This window comes from Chelonoidis abingdonii, chromosome 15 (assembly GCF_003597395.2).
Source record: "Chelonoidis abingdonii isolate Lonesome George chromosome 15, CheloAbing_2.0, whole genome shotgun sequence".
Lineage (NCBI taxonomy): Eukaryota > Metazoa > Chordata > Testudines > Testudinidae > Chelonoidis > Chelonoidis abingdonii.
In genome coordinates this window covers 36226127-36248220 of record NC_133783.1, presented here as the reverse complement: position 1 = coordinate 36248220, position 22094 = coordinate 36226127, and the positions used below count along the sequence as shown (strand labels likewise).

At 42.0% G+C, this 22094-nt stretch overlaps 1 pseudogene; it reads right to left on the bottom strand.

Annotated features, from left to right (window-relative positions):
• Positions 1 to 2590: 2590 nt before the first annotated feature.
• LOC116820689 (uncharacterized) lies at positions 2591 to 6542 on the bottom strand (annotated as a pseudogene).
• Positions 6543 to 22094: the final 15552 nt, after the last annotated feature.

Here is a 22094-nt window from a genome sequence, read left to right as displayed (position 1 = left end):
ACACCAAATATATGGTTTCCATCATCAGCACCTTACTGTAAAAATTGTTCCAGAACCCCGATATGCATACTTGTCTGCTTGCGGGGATACAAAGCACAGTGCAATGGGTAGGAAGCCCAGCATGCCACAAGCGCCTCTTGTCTGTTGTGAGATTGGGCCTTAATAGGGCTTTTGTAAGTGTGCTTAACATGATTGAAAAACACACCCTTTTGACCCTTGAGACAAGGCCACTGTGTTGCTGTAGCCCTCCAGACACATGGTATCTGTATCAATGGCTACCTCCAAATATTGCTGCAGACAGGTAGAGGAGCAAAACATTCAATTTCTTGTGCAGATGCTTGAGCATGGAGGCACTGAGTTCACCCCAAGCCAACCCTTTTCTCTCCCTCCACTTCCCTGAAAGTAAAGACTGCATTTGTTTGTGTCAAAAGTCTCTTTAAACCAAAAATAACATTTAATTTAAAAAATGTTGAAATGAAGTCTTGAGATTTTTGGATTGTTGACAATAATTCAGGCAAACTGGCATGAATTCACAAAACATTTGTGGTGTTGAATTTTAACTTTTTGCCTAGGCCTTGTAGGGATTTTCACAACTCAGTGTATGCAGTTAAGCAACCTTAACTGATAGAGTAAATAGAGTTGTCTGTACTGTTCCCATAGGCAAAACAAAAAAGGAAAGAAGTGTTGTGAGCCATAGGTGACCTCTAATGTCAGAATGCTGGTATTCACAGTCATGACCCTGGATGAAAGAGTTGCACTTTGTAGCTTCCCTAGGCTGAGGGTATTCATGCAGGAGAGAATCCTTTCATCCCACACAAGCTCCCTATGTGCTACCCTCCCATACTCTATTTCAGGGACTTTATGTAAGCCTCTCTCCCCCTTGTTCATGACACATTCTGTGTGTTTGCCATGGTCCTCTCCATCACATGCCAGAGACAGGTCCATGTTTTCCACTCCCAATCTCTTTTCTCCCTATCTCCTCCACTCTGGGTCCTTTCTTACTCACCAGCCCCATTGTTTCACCTACATGGGTCCCTGCTTCCCTCACCACTCCCACTTTCTCCTCCCTCCATTATCTTTCCCCTGCCCCACCCATCCACTTTCTGTCTCCAGTCCCCACTGCTTCCCTACAAATCTGCATTCTTGCCCCTCTCCCAACCCCACCAGCCCTCCTTGTAGGTCTCTCATTTCAGTCCCCAGGCAGAGTGAAGCTGACTCTCACTGATAGCTGCAGGTAGCAGTAGGGAGTGAAGCTCCTTTGCCCGCATCACCAGCGTGTCTTTGTTAATGAGGTTTTTCTGGGTGTTCCATTTTGCACCATAATCAATAGTTTTGTGCATATCGATGCCCAGACCATTCCTTGAAACTGATCACATCCAGCCTTCTAAAGTTATATTACAAAACTGCCTGAAGTTGAGAGTAATAAAACAAGTCACCTTTTATTTTAAACACTCATGCTGAGTCAGTTTATATTTATCACATACACAGATAAAATTTGTGAGTAACATCCTGAAGTTAACTGGTCTTGAATGACACTTATACAGGAGATATTTATGGAATTTGAATATTAAAATGTAAATTTTGCAATGCTCAGAAATCTTAAAATTCACAAGGCAACAGGCAATTATCTGTGATTACATTGCAGAACACATCCTGCAGCCCTTATTTAGGAAAGGATCTCTGAAATAAGAGTTTTGAGTACAAGATTTTGTTCCATGAAATATAAGAAAACAAGTATTAATTACATGAGACATTTCTGACTTGCCTAGTGGTAGCTATTTCACGGAAAATGGATGTTAGTTCTGACAGTTTTCTTTCCCCCCCCCAAAAAAGATTTAATCACAAGGTGCCTCTACCACAAACGAACTTGTGAAAGCCATGATGGTCCCTAGTCCCATATAGTTTAAACTTCTGTGTTTACCATTCACAAGCACACACTCTTTTTCAATCAAGTGTTCCCATTACTATATTTTACTGTAGTTATTACAAGAATTTCCTTAGAGGTAGTTTGACAATGTTTGTAAAGGGACATTGTCAAGTGTTAGTATTAAATTCTGGTAAAGTTGTTAGTCTTAGAAACTAAAAGCACCCTATTGTCCACCCCCCCCCCATGCACTTGTTAAACAATTCTGCCACCACCCCTGCCACACACACTTATGAACTACATGAGCTATTATAATAGATTAGTATTTCTGCAGATAGGATTCAGTAGATAAGTTGGACAGTTAACACTTATTGATAAAGTGTTGGGTTATTATAAATTAATAATCAGCAAAAATCACTCCTGTAGTCCCACACCATTATTCCCAGTTATGAGTTTTCATTGAAGTTTTGATGGCAATATGTCTGCAGTTGGAGGAACTCTACCATTTGTCAGCCTATTCTAATTACCATTTTGAGCCTGTTCTTGATTGTGTCCCTTTAACAACACTGCTTTAAAGACAAAATAACCAAAAAAAATAAAGTTTTTGAAATACTGAATTAATTTAATAACTATAATAAAAATAAGTTAAATAAGTACTCTTCATGATTTCAGGTAGTTCATTTTAAAAAAAGTTCATTTTGCAGCTCAGAGCACTTTTATGCATGTTTAAGAGGGAGGAAGATATGGTTGGAATCTCAGTCGATTATGATCCTGGGTTAGAGAGACCATTGGAATTGTAGACTGATAAGAAAATCCTGGAGCAGCAGACACCAGCAGGGCTGGGGTTGGCACAACTGGCTGAAGAGATTGAGTTGGAGCAGGAGGTAGCAGCAGGGCTGGGTTTGGCATAGCTGGGTGAAGGGAACAGGTCACAGCAGCAGCAGAGGAGACATTGAACTCCATCCCAGCGGTATAATTGGGTGTCTGGATCTCTGGGTAACAATAAGGTAGAAGTAAGCCTGAAAAGAGAGCTTCAACCCTGGCATCTTGGGTCTGTCGTTTGAACTTCATACGACGGTTCTGGAACCAGGTTTTTATCTGAAAAATAAACATCCAAGAGGTTATTACCAATTCATTTACCAAATAAAGATGTGCACATGGTTCTATAAGTTTTAGAAATGCATTAAGTATTGGTGATTATTGGCCAAATTCTGCTGTTACAAACTATATGAATCTGGAGCATTTTCCCTGACTTCAATGATCCTCATACAACAGTCAATGTTCCCCCAAGGATGCAGTTTCATAGACAATGTCCAAAAGAGAGTGATGTGGCCAGAGCATCATGTCAGATCACCTTTGACTGCCCAATGTAGCAGGTAACCATTTTTCAGCTGAATGCACTGGAGGTGGCCTTTCAGTATGAGATCAAGATAGACTCGGACCCAGACCTTCAGGATTGTAGCTGAGTGCCTTAACCACTCAGTCACTGCACCTCCTTCATACTACATAAGTACCGAGAGAGAGAACAGCAGAATTTGGCCCCTATTTTTCAGGGAACTTAATTCAGATTTAATGCTGAAAGAAACCACTTTACTTCAGAGGAAACACACTAAGGGTATTAAATTGTGCAATCTTTTTTAGCTTGGAAATTCAGTTAAGGTTCTACTGTAAAAAAAAGCCAACCAAAATTAGATAGTATGGCAGTGTGCAAGAAGCTTACCCAAACCTTAACTCTGTTCCATGCTACTCTCTTTCCCTTCCCATGTTTCAGCTATCACATTTCCTGTATTGATCTTTTGACCCCTCACTACACTATGCTTTTACAATTAAGAGATTTGGGGTTGCAGGAGGTTTGCATTTGTAGATACAGTAGCTGTGTCCAGCAGCACTTGCATTTGGCAGCATATCTTTGGTGATTAGTACATTAATGTTTTTCCCCAGTACACTCTTGAATAATGAAGTGGCCAGATATTTTTAATAGACTGTATGTAATCCTACATAGTCATTAGTTATGTGCATTTGCAAACTCTGGTGGACCTTTGATTCAATAAGACTTTAGTGTGCATTAATTTTAAAATTCAAACTAAAGCTCCAGTCCTGCATATATTTAGGCATAGGCTCAACTTTAAGCACAACTACTCCTGTTGGCTTAACTGGCCCTAGAGTAGTCTAGTAAAATAGGTTTTGGGAGTCATTGATCATATAAGCATGAAATGTTATTTGCTGTTCATACTGGGCCAGAGTAGATACAATACAATAGATTTTAGTAGACTTATACCCACTGCAAGCCAGGAATAAATCTGGCTCATTGTGTAAGTGTTGTCACATTGATGTAAGAGAACATGGAGTGACCTTAGATATGCATTTCTGTGTTATAAAAAGTGGAATCTTAGTTGTGGTATTTCCAGTTACTCTGATGTAATTTGTTTAATTTCCATTGTCTCTTTTTGGAGGAGGGGGGGAAATGATCTTGTTTTAAGGGTTATTTTTCAGTGTGGTGATATAGGGTTCACCCCTATCTCCTATTTAACAAAGTTTGTACCTGATTTTTTTTTTTTTACAGTTCAGAATTACTAAATATCAGACATGTATTTTTAGCACTATAATGCAAGCACTAGTCTGTAGACCCCAGCTCTGAGATTTGCTACAGTGGGGTTTTTTTGTTTGTTTTTGTCATTTAGACATATCAAAGGCATTCTTGGTAAGTTCCAAACTCTGCTTATATTGATGTGTTTTAGACCCAATTTCTGTATCTTGGCAAGGGTTAGACTAGATGCCTCTTGTGGTCTATTCTAACCATATGGTTCTATCATTCTAGGTGGGGCTCAGAAATTGCAGAGCCTACTCGCGTAGTGCAGGGAATCCTAGCTTGAAAGCTGATGATCCGTGGACTTTCTTTGCATTCCCTTCTCCTTCCTTCCTGCCTGCTGCTCAGCCCTCTCCCTCTCTTACAGAGGAGCTTCTCACTGGTTCTCCATGTGGTTTCTTGGCTGCTACTTTCTCTGTTGTGGCCATCTCATGACAGTCATGAGGTGGGTAGATGGCCCATGGGGATTGCGGATATCTATTAATCTAAAAACACTTGAAACTATCCAATTGTGCCCATAGCTAGCCTACATAAGTATGTCTTCCTGTCACGGATGCTTGTCCTCTGTCCCATTCACTTTGTGTAATGTCCATTCGTAACATCTTGTCAAATTAGGTTCTGATCTTTTCGGGATAATCTATCCGCTTGTGCGGTGACTAGCACTCTGCGCCCCCACCCCCTCCTTTAGGATCTGTGGGAATTAATAATAGTAATGCTGTGGAGCAAGCATTGACACGATGCGGACTCCATATTACACATGAGGCGCTGCATAGGAGACACCTACTCCCAGATAGGATCAGGCGGATTGAATTAAGCTGGGAGAAGGCTGAGGGTAGAATCAATGCAATGCTAGTACCCGCCTTAACTAGGAGCTCCAGCCCCGGGACTAGAAAAAGGTTTACAGAAGATTCGAGCCCATGACTCCCTCTCGCACGCTCTTGGCCTCTTTCACAATAGCGGGGGCGGCTTCACGTGAATATATTCCCCCCCCCCTCCCATGGAGAACAAGTGATCTCGCGTGCAGTGTAATCCTGAGCGGCTGGGCACCCCCAGTTCCTCCTGGCGTGTCCCTCACCTGGGTCTGGGAGAGCTTCAGCACCTTGGACAGCCGCCGCTTCTCGCTGGCCCCAATATAGCGCTGCTCCCGGAAGCTCCTCTCTAGCTCCTGCAGCTGTGAGGCCGAAAACTTGGTGCGGGGCCGCCCCGGCTGGGTGCAGCTTGCACTCTCCGAGCCGCTGCCTTCCCCGCCCGCCTCCTCCTCCTCCTTCGGGCTGGACGCGGTGCTGCTTGGACCAGTTTCCTGCAGTTCCCTCGGGGCAGCTGGAATAACGAGAGCAAGGCGTGAGAAGAGAGACCCCCGCAGCCAGGAGGGGGCAGCCTCATGCCCCAGCCGGCCCTGGGCACGTGGCATTACATGCTGAATTCAGCTGGCCAGGCGACACCCACATGGGGCCTCCATGTCCCACCAGGGCCCTTCTTCCCACTCCTGGCCTCTGTCAGGGAGGATTCATAGTGGCCTCACCACGGGCAGGCCGGCTCAGCCCAGCCGGTGGGTGGGAAGGCCAGGGCAGCATCTCTCAACCAGCTCTGGCACAAACGTCCACATTACCTGGAGTTTTGGGCTCAGCTTCTTAAAAGGTCTCTGGACCAGCGGTGGGGTCCCCCTAGCCTGGCCCCCCTTCCATAGACTGCGACTGTCCCCCAGACTCAGGGACCCATTTCTCGCGGACCAGGATCCAGCCCCGAGGACTCTGTCTCTTGCCCCACTCCACATGTGGGTGGGCAGGGCTGGCACTCACCTTGGTCTCCCGGGCTCCGCCGGGTGCCCTCAGGCGGTCTCTCCCGGCTCCTAGTGCTTGGCTTGGTAAGCGCTGGGTTTCCCTTCTCCTGAGCGCTGCTGGCACTGGCTGCATTCTTAGGCAGGGACTGGTGGCCCCGCGCAGGGTGGTGGGTGGAAGACACCCCGCTTGCAGGTTGGGCTTTCTCGTGGCTGCTCTGAGCGAGCCACTCCACCGAGAAAGACCCCTTCTCCATCCTTCATGCCCTTTGCCCCTTTGAGCCCTTCCTAGCCCCAGCAGACCGACTAACCATCCCCCTGGGTCTCCAAATATTTAAAGCTCCTCCGCGACGTGATTTGAAAAGGCCTCAAAGCATCAAATGAGACCGAGAACAAAGGATCCCATTGAGACCCTTTAATCTCCCCTTTCAGGTGATTGTTACATCCGACTAATCTCTGAACACAGTTGTTAACAGAACTCAAGGCTACCTGACCTGGCGCCAAGTTCATCTCGGAATGATACAGCTGGTAATAATTACATCAGGGCCTGCACTTTTGTTTTACTCATCCCAGCTACTGCAGCGTTTGAGCCATCCGAGGAGTTTAAATCTTTATCTTGGACGATCAAGAACAAAGATTCAGAACGTGGCTATTAGAAAAAAAAAAGCTCCCAAGATGACTGATGACTTGCCACGGAGCTGGAAACACCCACCCTGGCTGCTCCAGTGCTTGCAAAAGTTTCTCAGCCTTCTAACCAGGTAAGGTAATCCTGGGGAAGGGTTAGAGCAAAGCAGACTCACGGGCCTGGGGTGTAGGTAAACATCAGGAAATTAAAGTTGCAATATTCTTCCCATTATGTAGACAGGCTGTTGGAATATACCTGGCCAGAGGGGGATAAAAGCGCCAGTGTTTTGTTGTTTGAACTAGGCGGTGTGGGGAACGTAGTTGAATGCAGTTTTCTGTATTCTTACTGCTCTTAAAGTATGGTTAACTATATGGCAAATAAACCTGTCTTACCTACACATGTAAGGCTTGTTTCTGTTTCCAGAAAAATCCATCCCAGAAGTCGCATTAACCTTAGTAGTGCAGAGTAAGTTCCCTCATTAACAGAAGGTCAGAAACTATATCACGTTTACTCCTTCGTTTGGCAGCATGAGCTAACGCTTTTGATCCTCTAGTAGGCAGAGACAATTAGTTTATTGTGATTTTATTTTAGAATTAAACCGGTCAGTGGGGGAATATGGGTCAGGGCCTTGGGCAGAAAAGAAAGGAAAATCCCAAGGAAATAGCTGCTGGTTTCGAATGTAACCGTCAATGTCTAGAAGAAAACAAAAAATAGAAAAGAAACGAGGCTGGTGCATTTCAAAGTAAACAGCCCTAATGTTTTTATAAAGTAGATCAAAGACGAGGAGTGTAAACTTCTGTTAAAGAGGCAAAGTCTGTTAAGGGAGGATTCAGATAAGAGTGAGAAAAAAGCCACTTTTACAGTCTGTAAGTGCGTCTGGGACAGCAGAGTCCTTAGCCTCGGCAAATACTAGCTAACACTTTTACAGGTTGTTTCAGTAAACAGTCGCCAACTGTATGAGTTTATACAGCCCAGAGATAATGAACTAGCTTATGTTCTTCCACTCCTCCATGCTGATCTGAACATGTTTGAGATATGTTAATTCTTAGACTTCAAAGGATTCTTGTCAGCCTATTATGAACGGTGCTATATTTGCAGTGAGATGGTGAGTGTCAGATAACTTCACCCTCTGAGATGTCTGTTCCCTCGCGGCTTTATGCAATTTCCCAGCAAGGCAATGGAGTTCCCCGTCATATAATATAACGCGCTTTACATGATTTTGTGCTTAATACATTACAGCATGACATGAGTCAGCAACTTTGAGACCTCTGTGTGACTGTCCACCCGGAATAAATTTCACAGGTAAATCTCTAGTTATTTTTCCACGTTTTAGTAATTTGGAGAAAACCCTGTCTAATTATCTAATTACTGAATCTGCTTATCTTTCTCATCAGCACTGCATATTTTGAGGTAATATTCATGCTGTAAAAGAAAACAAAAGATCAGCCTTTTTAAAATTTGAAGGCATTTTGCAAAAATGTTAAATGGGCAAAATGGCTCGGAACTGAAGTTCCATTATTGTTGCAGCATATTCCTTTCCCATTGCACTGAAACTGTAGGGTGTGGTGATATATGGTAATATTGGTTTGGCCAGTGCAGACAAAGGTAGGGAACAGCCACATTATAATAAACTGTTCTACAGAACTAACCAAAGCCCTCATCTGTAAATAATCCCTAAGTAGAAAAGGCCTCAAAGTCTATAAACATATATCTATATTAGTCCTGGCCAGTAGTTTTTTTTTGTATTTGTTTAATTTTAATGTAAAACAATATTAATTTTAATGAAACTGGTGTAGACTATTATTCCCATTTGTAACAATATCTTCTATAGATATGTTTAAAAAGGAAGGGAAAAAATGAGTATGACCAAACAGCATGTTTTTGTTAGTGACAAGGGGTGATCTTGATCCTAGTATGATAATATGGAGTAATGGCTATGGGGGAAAGATTCTTGTGAGTGATTTTTTTCCCACAAAATAAATGTTAAAAATATATTTTAAAATAACATAGATCCCAATCCTGCAAGCATTTACACTTGCTTACCTTTGCACCTGTGTGTAGTCACATTCAACTCAATCCACTACTCTGATGAATAACTGTTTGCAAGTTTAAGACCTTGTGGCTAATTAATCAGAAAAAAAAGTTGATGTACAGAGAATGTAAAATAATTTATAAACTGAAGCAAGATTTGAAAACATCAGTGGTTGATTAGAGAAAATGATATAATCCAATAACAATTCAATCATTTTCTTAATGAAAATCCAACAATTTACTTAGCGTGGGATCCACAAAGGATTCAGGTGCTGCAACTTTTCCTCATAGCTACCCCTGTTGTATTCTGGTAAATTCATTGACTTCAAAATCCTCCCAATTTACACAAGTGTAAGAAAGTCACTTAATTAAAACTGTGACATTGCACTCATATTTCTAAGCACACATGAACATATACTGCACAATGCCTAGTGCTACTAAAAGCACACATTACTTGTAATGAAATAGAAAATAAAATTTTATCAATACGGTGTACTAATATTATCTTTGTTTTGTTGTATGCACACATGCTTGCTGTATAAAATACTCTACTCTGCTATAACCTTATTATTAGTTTTTTAAAAAAAATGCTTTGGTAGTCTGAATACCCAAAATGAATTCTTCCCTTAAGATTTTGTTCTAATATTTCATCTGTATTGGTTTATATATTTCACAATACAAATGAATTTTGGGGCTTTTTCTGTTTATGTTATGAACTTTGACTCACAAATGAAATAACATTGCTTCAGGCTGATACTATATGAACTTTATTTCTGGTAAGCAAGTCAAAGGAAGCCATAATAATAATTACCATGCACAAACTGGAAGGTGGGGCAGGGAAATCTATGGAATTGACTGTGTCCACTGCCTTGGGGTAGATACTCAAAAACCTAGAAGAAGGGAGGAAATATACATCAAATGCTTTGTACATTATAAAAAGGCTTAATTTAAAATACAGAACCAAGCTTAAGGCAAAACTCCACATTTTGAAACCAAAACTACTTTGATCAATAAACTGCTAGGATGCTTTAAGTATACACCTCATGAAAGGAATCGTAGTTGAAGTCATTGCTACTTTTGTATTTAACAATTAACAGTTGTCAAGTGCTGTGATGAAACAATGTCCATCTCCAGTATTCAGTATCATCTGCTTATACATAAACATGTTAACAACAAAATTAAATAGCACAAACTGAGCAAGTGTGTGTCATGTGCACCACTGGCCAGGTGAACTCCCAGAGGCAATGCAACTGAGAGCTTACTACTGTGATCTAAGGATACCCTTTTATAATGGAGATCTCATTAAGGTGCTTTGCACTACTGCTTCCTTCATTCTATTTCAACTTCTCTTAATGCATGATATATATTCTGATAGTAGTAAGCACTGGTTTTGGTCATTGCTTTATTGCATCATTTGGTACAGTTGCTCTTTGGGCGTTGCTCCCTGTATGGAACATAGCCAAGATCCCAGCTGAACACTAAATTGTGACTATATTGTAACAGAGTCCTCTGATTTAGATATATTTGTATCGTAGATGGGCCCTCGCCTTGCAGATCATGAGAATGGCATTTTGAAGCCATGTCACTGTATAGCAAGAATACTTTCTATCTTCGTAACAGTTTTCAAAGGTGGGAATTAATTTAATTAAATTTCACAATTGCAAAATATGTCCTACAGAAATGAATCAAGCGGCTAATTTTCCATTGCCATCCACCTTGTGTAGTCATTTGGATCACTGTAAAATGCTGCGTCTGTTACTCTATAAGGTGCCACAGGACTCTTTGCTGCTTTTACTTTGGTGTAAATGACTACATAGTTGCAAAGCAATGGGAAATCAGGACCAGAGAGGATTTTTAAGTGGTTAACATGGAGGAGGCTATGTTTGACCATTTAAAGATGTACTCCTAGGAGGACTGCTAATACCAGCCAATTTCTGGCCCTGATTCTTTTAATCTTCTACCCTGGTGTAACTTGAGAGAGTCAGTGAAAATCAAATCAGCTGAGCAAAATCAAATAAAGAAATCAATGAAGTTACTCTGGAATGAAATTGATGTAATGAAGTGGAGAATCAGGCCTCCGACCCTAGTTGTGCTGCAGCATACTGTGCAATGTAGGTTAAGTGTACATTGTGAGACATGGTGACTTTATGGAGATAGGAAAAAAAGATGCTTGGGTTGTAGAAGCAAAATTGCTGTTATTAAGGCCTTGCCTACACTAAAAATGCTTTGCTAGTATAGTTACTTTGGCAGAACCCCCTAGTGTAGATACCACATATCCTGACAGAAAGTGGCTTTTTATAAAGAGTGTGCATTCCAGGAAGTGGTGGACAAATAATTCATTATAAATAACTTATGTGATGAATTTTGACTCTCCTGTTTGCAGAGTGTCTCTCAGCAGATCATAATATTCTTGAATTTATTGATTATTCCAAGTCACTTAAAAAAATTGACAATAATTCTTGACCTGTAGCAGGGTTAGATAAAACTTGATCCCATTTGAGCCAAGTTTACATTATAAGTTCCACTGGAGCTAAATCTGTTGGCATCTATAGGTCCAACAATTCCTAGAGCTGACAAGGCCTACCTTAATTTAGTAGGCATTTTGCATTAATAAGGACAGTAGAATTGGTCCCATGCCATAATTACCATAAATGATAATAGATGTTTAGTGTGTAAGGTCCTGTGTAGAGAAAGTTTCTCTCTGGGCAAACTGTTGTCAAACAAATAATAGCACCAGCAAATAGTGTGAATTCTTCCTCCCACCTCAATTTATCTTAGTGAGATTAGGACTGTTCTAATGCTGTTGTTCAACAAGATAGTTTGAGGTCTGGCCTATGCTAAAAAGTTAGGTTGACCCAGCTAAATCACTGAGGGGTATGAAAAATAACTCCCTTGAGTGATGTAGGTAAGCCAGTCTAACCCCTTGTGTAGACAGCAGAAGAATTCTTTTGTCGGCCTAGCCACCACTTCTCAGGGAGGTGGATTACCTGTGCTGATGGGAAAAGCCCTCATTTAGGTGTAAGTAGTGTGATGTGTCTACATTGAAGTACTACAGCCATGCAGCTGTAGCTTTTCAAGTGTAGACAAGCCCTGAGAAACAAAACCCAACAGTAATGAGTCACAGAACATTTCACTGTTAATGGGCCATCCATGCTGTTAAAAGTAACACATGCCCATTCAGACTGATAGAATGTCAGATCATAGCATGCTATTTGGGAACAATAGAAGGGAGTACTTCTCACGTTCCTGATATATTCCCATACTTACAGAATTGCAGAAGAGCAAAAGCAGATCACTGGGCCTTCATGTATACAATAATCAGGAAACAGCTCTCTTGTCTCTATACTATGTCATTTAAAAAAATGACACCAAGAGAACTGGGATCAGTGTGGGATTGTATTGCTGTAGGCCCTGACCTCCACAGAGCCACACAAATCTCAAGTTTGGGACCCTAGATTCCCTGTCACTTGGATGAAAAGCAAACCCTGCACTCAAAAGGAGACTTTATTAGAAAACCAGCAGGCTAGATCCTGGCCCTCAATATGGCTGCTTTGCACCAATCTGCTGATACAAAGGTGCTGCCAAGCCATTTTAGCCAGCTATCTGAATAGGGCTAGCACTTCTCACCTGCACACAGGACAGCACACAGGCTAAGGAAAGGGTGTGTGGTTGTGCTTTTGCAGCCCTATGAAAATTTGAGCAGCTCTGGGACTGCTTTACCTAGTACTTGACCAATACACTTATTTTAAAAGCCCACTATTTTCATATTCGGAAGTCTCAGAAGTCACCTTTTAAATAGATGAGAAATGAAATGTGCTACAGCTGGCTTAAGGTGACTCACCGAATAAGCAATCGTAAAGTATTTGTGACAGCATGAATTACTATGTATTTGAGAGTAAAAGCAAAATCCTTAAAGTCAATCAAATTGCCACCTATTGGATGTACACATATTTGTGATGGGTGTGAGGGTGAAAAATGAAGTCTAACTTACAAAGGAATGCTAGCTTCATCAATAATGCTTTGTTTGGTTGGTTGTAAAAGTCACATCCACAAAAGTGTTGATCATGGTGATAATGGAAAACACTTGGCTTTTAGAACGATGGATTGTGTTCATTGTTAGATTAATATGCATACTTTTGAACTTTTTCCAAATGTCCCCTCAGGACCTAGGCTTGCCTCCATTGAAGTCAATGGCAAAACTGTCATTGGGCTATCCTCTCTATCCTGTTTACAATGCAGGGGCAGTGCAGAATGTAGGCCTGACTCCCCTACTAAGAGTACCTCCAGATTCAGGAGGAATTTATCAGTGGGCTCAGAGCCAAGGTAGCACAAGGAGTATGATGCAGATGTGGAAGGGCAGCAAGGAGGTAGTGTGTGCTGCACTCTGGCTATCCTTATCTGGCAAATGATCATTGAAAACTTGCCAACTCATGCAGGCTTGAGAGTCCTGAGGTTCCTCTAACCAGTACCAGATGGACAGAGAATCAGGGAACTGTAACTAGTGCTCTGATGATGGCCCCCACTGATGATGCAGTAGAGAAACTAAGACACTGCCTTAATTGGAGCAGGATCTGGTCCTTAGAGACACTTAGACTTTATTTTCCAAAATGTAAGTTTTCATTTTTAAATAGCATTGTAAATCCCTCTGGATAGGAACCTCGGTATCACAGTGGTGGGCATACTGAAGATGCCTGCGTACAGGGATCATGTTTCCCTTTAAATCTGTACTGTGCCAAGCACCCTGCCCATGATCAATAAATAATATATTTGTTAATTTGTATTACGGTAACTTCCATAGGCTCTGAAAAAGATCCTTGCCCCATTGTGGTAGGCATTGTAATGAATAATAAATGGAAGTTGCTAGCTCTTCTAATTGCAGAAAGAGCTTTTATAATGTAACAGTTTGGTTTTCTTTTCTTTTAGTACGCAGCCAAACAAATCAAACCGAAATAATAGCTGCAAGAGAGGTGTGAACTTCCATTCACATGTTAACATTGTGGCTATTTAGGACTTGTCTAGATTAGTGGAATTTGTACCACTATAATACATCTATATAGATATACACATAAATCAGTGCAAACCCATAATGTAAACATATTATGCTGGTGCAAAACAAGTTTGCTCCAGATTTCTCTAGTCTAGACAATCCCTTAGATGCCCTGACTTCTAATAGCTTATTTGCTGAAGGAAATATCAGGACATGCCAGAAACTACTAGCAAATGTACTTGCTTGGTGAAGCTCAATGAATGTGCTCTAATATGGCACTAATTAGAACAGATATGCAAAGGAAAGGGATGAGTACCATATGTATTCCGTTAGTAGTGGAGGAGCAGTTAACTCCTTTTTAACAATGAAACATAGTGGGACTGCGGGATTCTGTCTTTACATCAACTTTGAGGAGTTATGCAAAATAGAAGTAAAATAAATAGTGATGAGCCAATTTAATACATTTAAGTAAAATAATAATTAAAACTACTTCTTTTTTTATCCATGTTAACCTGTATAGATGTCAATTCCATAAGAAGGTTATGTGATTACATATTCTCGACGGGAATGTATATGTATTTTAGCCATATATCTTTGATATCAAGAAAAGGGAATACAGAAGAATATTGGTCATGTACATTTTTGTGTCAGTTTTTTCTTGTTCTTCTCCCAGCCCCCTCATGTTTTCTCCAAACTTAACATTTTTCTTTAAAGCAGAACTTTGATCACAACAATAAAATGATGAATATGGAAATGTTTAACAAAGCCTTTCAAACCTCCTTCTCATGCTAATTTCTACTGAATGTTTGTTTTTTCTTGTCCCCTTTTCCTGGATTATTATTATTATTATCAGCATTAATAATAATAATAATAATAATAATAATAATATTTATTAGTACTTTTAAGACACAAGGCCAGATTATGATCCCTTTACTCTTGATGTGGCATCAGGTCCTTTTTCAAGCAGTGCCAGTCAGTGGAACTACTGGTAGAATAAGGTGTTATTAAGCACTGAGGCATTAGTCTGCCCTCTTGTGCTGCACTAATCCACCTCCAGCAGCCATATTATATTGACTATTTTCCCTTGTAGATGGCAGTGTTTTGAAGCTGATTTTACATTATGAAATCTGAATCAGAAGTTTGCTGGTATTTGATTCCACTTTCCCCATAGGGAATCATGCCTGGAGCCTCACTTAAGGGAAAGGTTAAATATGTAACATGCCAAACTGAACCATAGTCTGTCATTAGTGTAGCTAAGAGTCTCACTTAAGAACACAGGCAGCCAGTGTTCTGTCTAGCCTATGTCTACACTTAAAACTCTACAGCAACACAGCTACAGCTATGCCACTGTAGCGGTTCAATGTAGACATAACATAAGAATGGCCATGCTGGGTCAGATCAGTGGTCCATGTAGCCCAGTATCTTATCTTCTGACAGTGGCCAATGTCAGATGCTTCAGAAGGAATGAACAGAACAGGGCAATCATTAAGTGATTCATTGCCTGTCATCCAGTCCCAGCATCTGACAATCCAAGACCTAGGAACATCCAGAGAATGGAGTTGCATACATCCCTGACTGTCTTGGTTAATAGCCATTGATGAACTCTGTGAACTTATCTAATTGTTTTTTGAATGCAGTTATAGTTTTGGCCTTTGCAACATCCAGTGGCAATGATTTCCACAAGTTGACTGTGTGTTGTGTGAAGAAGTACTTCTTTATGTTTGTTTTACACCTGCCGCCTATTAATTTCATTGGCTGACCCCTTGTTCTTGTATTACATAAAGGGGTAAATAAGACTTCCTTATTCTTTCTCCAAACCATTCATGATTTTATAGACTTCTATCTTATCCCCGCCTTAGTTGTCTCTTTTCCAAACTGAATAGCCCCAGTCTTTTTAATCTTTCCTCATATGGAATCTAATCCATTCCCTTAATAATTTTTGTTAACCTTCTTTGTACCTTTTCAATTTCTAATATATCTGTTTGGAGAAATGGCAACCAGAACTGCACACAGTATTCCAGGCCTGGATATACTATGGATTTAAATAGTGGCATGATATTTTTTGTCTTATCTATCCCTTTCCTAAAGGCACCTAACATTCTATTAGCTTTTTTTACTTTCACTGTACATGCTTTTAGAGAATGATCCACAGTGTCTCCAAGATCTGTCTTGAGTGGTAACAGCTAATATAGACCCCATCATTTTGTACGTATGGCTGAGATTGTTTTCCAATACGCATTACTTTGCATTTATCAACACTGAATTTCATTGGCCATTTTGTTGCCCAGTCACCCAGTTTTGTGAGATCCCTTTGTAACTCTTCACAGTCTGCTTTGGACTTAACTATCTTGAGTAGTTTTGTATCATCTGCAAAAATTGCCACCTCACTGTTTTACCTCTTTTTCCAGATCATTTATGAATATGTTTAAACAATACTGGTTCCAGTACAAACCACTGGGGGACACCACTATTTACCTTTCTTAATTCTGAAAATTGACCATTTATTCCTACCCTTTGTTTCCTGTCTTTTAACCAGATATTGATTCATGAGAGGACCTTCCTGCTTATGCTGTGACTGCTTACTTTGTTTTATGAACCTTTGGTGACAGACCTTGTCCAACGCTTTCTGAAAATCCGACTACACTACATCCACTGGATCACTATCATCCACGTGTTTGTTGACCCCCCTCAAAGAATTCTAATAGATTGGTGAGGCATGATTTCCCTTTACAAAATCCGTGTTGACTCTTCCCCAATAAACAGTGTTCATCTGTTCTTTATTAGTTTCAAATAGTTTGCCTGGAACTGAAGTTAGACTTATGGGCCTGTAATTGCCAGGATCATCTCTAGAGCTTTTTAAAAAAATTGACACTACATTAGCTATACTCCAGTTATCTGGTACAGAAGCTGATTTAAGTGATAAGTTACATACCACAGTTAGTTGTTCTGCAGTTTCATATATGAGTTCCTTCAGAACTCTTGGGTGAATACCATTTGGTCCTGGTGATTTATTACTGTTTAATCTGTCAGTTTGTTCCAAAACCTCCTCTACTGACATCTCAGTCTGGGAGAATTCCTCGGATCTGTCACATAAAAATAATGTCTCAGATGAGGGAATCTCCATCTCATCCTCTGCAGTGAAGAACAATGCAAAGAATACATTTAGCATCTCTACAATGGCCTTGTCTTCCTTGAGTGCTCCTTTAGCGTCTTGACCATCCAGTGACCCACTGCTTGTTTGTTTGGCAGACTTCCTACTTCTGATGTACTTAAAAAATGTTTTGGTGTAAATTTTTGTCTTTTGCTAGTTGCTGTTAAAATTCTTTTTTGGCCTGTCTTCTTATACTTTTACACTTGACTTGCCAGAATTTATGCTCCTTTCTATTTTCCTCAGTAAGATTTGACTTCCAATTTTTAAAGGATGCCCTTTTGTCTCTAATTGCTTCTTACTCTGTTGTTTAGCTATGTGGCATTTTTTTGTTATCTTACTATTCTTTTAATTTGGGGTACACATTTCATTTGAGCCTCTATTATGGTGCTTCTTTGGTATTTCACCACCCACAAGAATGTTATATTTTAATTAGGGTTGCTATTAGTGAGCAGTTCAGCTATAGTTGCCTCTTGGACCAGATCTTGTATTCCACTTATGACTAAATCAAGAATTGCCTCTTTTTTCTTGTGAGTTCTAGGACTAGCTTCTTCAAGAAGTAGTTATTAATGGTGTCTGGAAACATTATTTCTGCATCCAGTCCTGAGATGATGTGTACCCAGTTCATATGGGGGCAGTTGAAATCCCCCATTTTTATAGTTTTCTATTTTTCTTGGCTCTCTAATCTCCTTGCGCATTTCACAATCACCATCCTAGGCAGGTGGCTGGTAGTGTATTCATTGCTATACTCTTATGATTCAAGTATATAATTTCTATCCAGGTCAATTTCTCACATCAAAGACAATGCTTGTAGGCAATGAACTACAGGTTTATTATCTAGGAAAAAGAAATGAGTTATTTACAAGTTAAAGTGGGCAATATATATAATCAAATGAGTTAGTCTATGATTCCAAAAGGTGACTGACTTGTAGTAATGTGTCAGCAGTGAACACCTTTTACAGCTAATCCAGGTTGACCCTGGGGATCGCTGTTTCTGATTCTTAGCTCCCCAGGCCTGTGAGATTCCAAAGAGCAAGAGAGAGAGAGAGAATTTTCTTGAGTCCATGTTTTATCACCTTCTTCCAGAATTCAAGCTGATGGGATGGGCTTTCCCTCAGATAGCAGCTTCATGTCTTTGAGAGGACCATAAGCCAAGTAATTGTATCGTGATGTTCCACAATGATGCATTTAGTTTTGATCGTCTGCCTTGGTGGGCGGTGGATCGTTCCTCCTGTCTGGTTCAGGGAAAGCATTTTTACAGATATAAAGCAAAACTTACACATCACTTTATGGCATGGAATACAGAGATTACAAGTGAAATTAATGCATGCAGCAGCTTACCTATCTTGCAAAATACTAACGTACAGGTGAGCTGGTCTGGTTTCCAGCTACGAATCTTGTCAGTGCTCAGCTGATGCCTACAGCCTTGGCAAGAACTGGCAGTGGTCTGTCAGCATCATATGCCTAACTACGGCTTCACACCCCTGATGGGCATAGATATGCTGATATAACTTTTCCGGGTGGACCAGCCCCTAATGTATGTTAGCTTGTCTTCACAGAAGACAGTGATCTATTGAAAATACTCAGGGGAAGGCAGTATTCCAATACCCCTCTCCCCATGTTTAAGGCTATATCTTCACTGCCAAAAAATAATGTGTGTGTGTGTGTGTGTGTGTTTTACAGCAAGACAATGAATAGAAATTAGTTATCTTGCTGTAAAATACAAGTGGAGACAAAGCTGTGTAGTTTTTACCATAATGTAGCCTGGTGAGGTCAACCCCAGGAGTGAGGTATTAAATTCCCACTGCTGCTACTGCCAGCTCAGGTCCACCATGGTAGCAAGAGTGGGAAAGCTAATGTAAACAAGGTCTGACAGCATGTTACCCACTGTGCTGTTTGGAGCTACTTTAATAACTAATGGATTGTTTAAAAATAATATTAAAATCCATTCTGAAAATGTGCTAACATATTCTCAAGCATATGTAAGTAATGTCCACCACACCCCATTGAGATACACTGAGAGCATTTCTTTAAGAAATTGCTCTGTGACTGAACAGATACAGTATAACTTGATGTAGCAGTTTCTATGGTGACTGTACTTTACTGGGGTAATGTGCAAAAACCTATGTAACTTACTGGGAAATCAAAGAAGACTTCTGCATTTTCATGGCTTCCTCTTTGTCAGCTTTTGTAGATGTCTTGATTGGATGAGTTTGACCTTGCAGTGTGTTCCTTTTGCTTTGCTCCAATGCTTTATTGAATTGAATCTGGTTTATTTTTGCTGTGTAAAGGCTTTTGTAACAGTGCGGGGTTATGTCACTGAAACATGGCCAGTGATCTTCAGCAGAGAAGTTATTAACGGACTGAAAATGTGCCCTGTGGTTTGTGAAGCACCTGTGGCTCAACAGAAATAAAAAGAATGTGTGCACAAATAGTGCATTTTGCTTCACTAAGGGCAAACCCTGCTTTTACTTGCATTGTTTTAGAGCTTCCTTGAATAGAGAACCAATGTCATTCTGTTGTGCAAATGAGTTTCATGAAAGGAAGGCTTTTTCCTAACACTAAATAATTGATTTTATTAGAATTACATTTAACATTCCCCCAAAATAAAGTGAAATCTAAACTCAACACTCTTGTGTGTCTTCATTTTGATGTCATTAAGTAATTGATCACATACTATTTTTTTCCCCACAGATCCCCTGCCTTCTTCAGTGAATAAGTAGTTAACCAACATTTCTTCTCATTCAATGTGTGCCCCTACCTACTTAAGAAACACCATCCAAAGTGTGCACTGAATACAAATTAATTTCCTAATGGTCATTTGGCTCCAGGTGTCTTACATTGGGCCCCTGCCACCCACAAGTGAGGAACACACAATTAGTGGCCAAATGTGAGCATTTTGATTTTAAGTGACTTGCCCAGCATCAGGAAGGAACTCTGTGGCAGAGGCAGGGATTGGCTCCAGGGCAGCATTCAACTGCCTTAAACACTGAACCTTCCTTTCTCTTCTTACTATCCCCCTACTCATTCAGTGCACATCTGTGGCTCTGGCTGGGGGTTTCCAGTACTGTTGGGGCTGCTGCTCGGGCTGCACCATCCCTGCTGCTTTGCTGTTGTTGCTGCTGGGGAGGAGGGAAGTGGCGTGGAGCCCTCTGCTGCAGTCCATCTGCTCTCCTGCCTCTGTTTCCGAAGACCACCTGTGGACTGCCTCCACTCGGGTGCCTCCCTCCGTCTCTCCAGCCTGGGCGTATAGCAGCAGAGACTCTGCAGCCTCACAAGCACCTGTGGGTACCCGTGCTGCCCCTTCCCAGACTTTCCTTTCCTGCTTTCCTTCAGTTTGCAGTGGACTGGTGGGCCTCTCCCTCCCTTCCCCCACCCCCACTTTGCTGCTTGCTACTTGTCCTGCCCAGCTCCCATTTCGTTGTTTGCAACCTGCCCAGCCCCCCCCACCCACCCTTTCCTGTTTTGTTGCCTGCCCAGGATGTCCCAGGATGTGGTATCTGCTTTCTCCAGCCTCCCCTGGCTGCTTCCCTCCTGCCTCTGTGTACCTGTGCATCTCTGTGCTGGTGAGACCCCCCCCCCCCAACTTTTGTTTGTTATCCCATTCAGAGCACGCACACACACACCACCCCACTTACATCTGCCCTTCACTCCCAGCCGGGTTCCCCCCACATGCAACTACCATTTTTTTTTTCTTGTTTGACTAATCCTCCAGTTTCTGTTTGCACCCTCCTCCCGCCACATGCAGCTCAGTGGTTTGGTGGTGAGGAACCGTTAGCCTCTGTTCTCCCCACCTCCATGTTTCTATTTATTATTGCTATTCTGCTCTCTGGTGGCTGATCCCATCACCTGACCTTGATGGTGGACCATGACATGGCTGTGCACGGAGCTTCTGCTCCAATGGCTTTGTCTAGGTGGGATGGAGGGATACTGAAGGGGGAGACCCTTGGCCACCATTGTTGCCCCACCTCAGGTTTCTCCCCCATCTTCCCCCACAGCTACCAACACCTCTGCTAATACCATCAACACAGTCTCCTGGTGGCTGCCTTGCTCTACAACAAAACCTACATGCAGCTGTTGGCCCAGGTGGTGGAGTCCTTGGCCGTTGTGGCAATTCCAAGCTGTACAAGAAGGTTGTCTTCTGGGATCAGAGGCTTTGCCCAGGAGGTGATGGAAAAAGGCATCTCAGTTGGTGGAGGGGTGGGCTCTACATCCCCTTTGAGTGCTTGAAGGACTTGGGGGTATGAGTGGTCCTCACCTTCATCCTGCCCTTCCTCCTAAAACTGCCATTCTACTTCCCCACTCCACCCTGGGAAAGCTGATGCCAACCATCAGCCCTCTCCTGCTGAGCTCTAAGAACCCTACCCTCTTTCACATCCCCTTGTTCCCCCAGCAAGTTACCATTCAGCTGCCAGTGGTGCTCTATAGCAGAGGGAGCTTGGAGAGGTCCTTCCAAGTGCCCCTCAGGGAGCCTTATGCCAGGTCCACTACTCATCAGGGGAGGCTCAGTGCTTCCTCTGCAAGGCTTCAGGGCAACCGATGATCCCATTTGGGTGCCAGGGGTGTTCTTCCATCACACCCAGCTGAGTGGGTGGGCTCCTGCTGCTGATAAAAGCTGTCGGTGAAGTCCCTGGAGGAGGGGGTAGCTAGGACATCCAGGCGCTTGGGAGAGGGCCCATCTCAGGAGGAGAGCATCTCTCCCTCTGCTGCCCTATCTCCATCCCCCTTAAACCCCAATCCTATCGCCTTTGCCCCTGGACCCACCCCCATCAGCCAGTCAGCCAACAATACCACCATGGAGGGCTGGATACTAATTACAGGGAAAAGCTCGATAAACTTAAGTCACTGGCCTAGCACCTTGCCCTTGAGAGTGGGAAGGAGGCGTCCTGTAAGACCTCTGGGGGCCCACTGCTGGACCTGAATCCATGCCCCCCAAGAAAGTCCAATGGATGGAACTGGCCAAGGAGGCTCTGGCAGCAGAGGGGGCCAATGCTCTCCCCTCTGGAAGGAAGCATTAGAGGGAGGGCCCCCACCACCTTTCTACCATCTGTCTGAGTGAACGTTGAGGAGAGCGA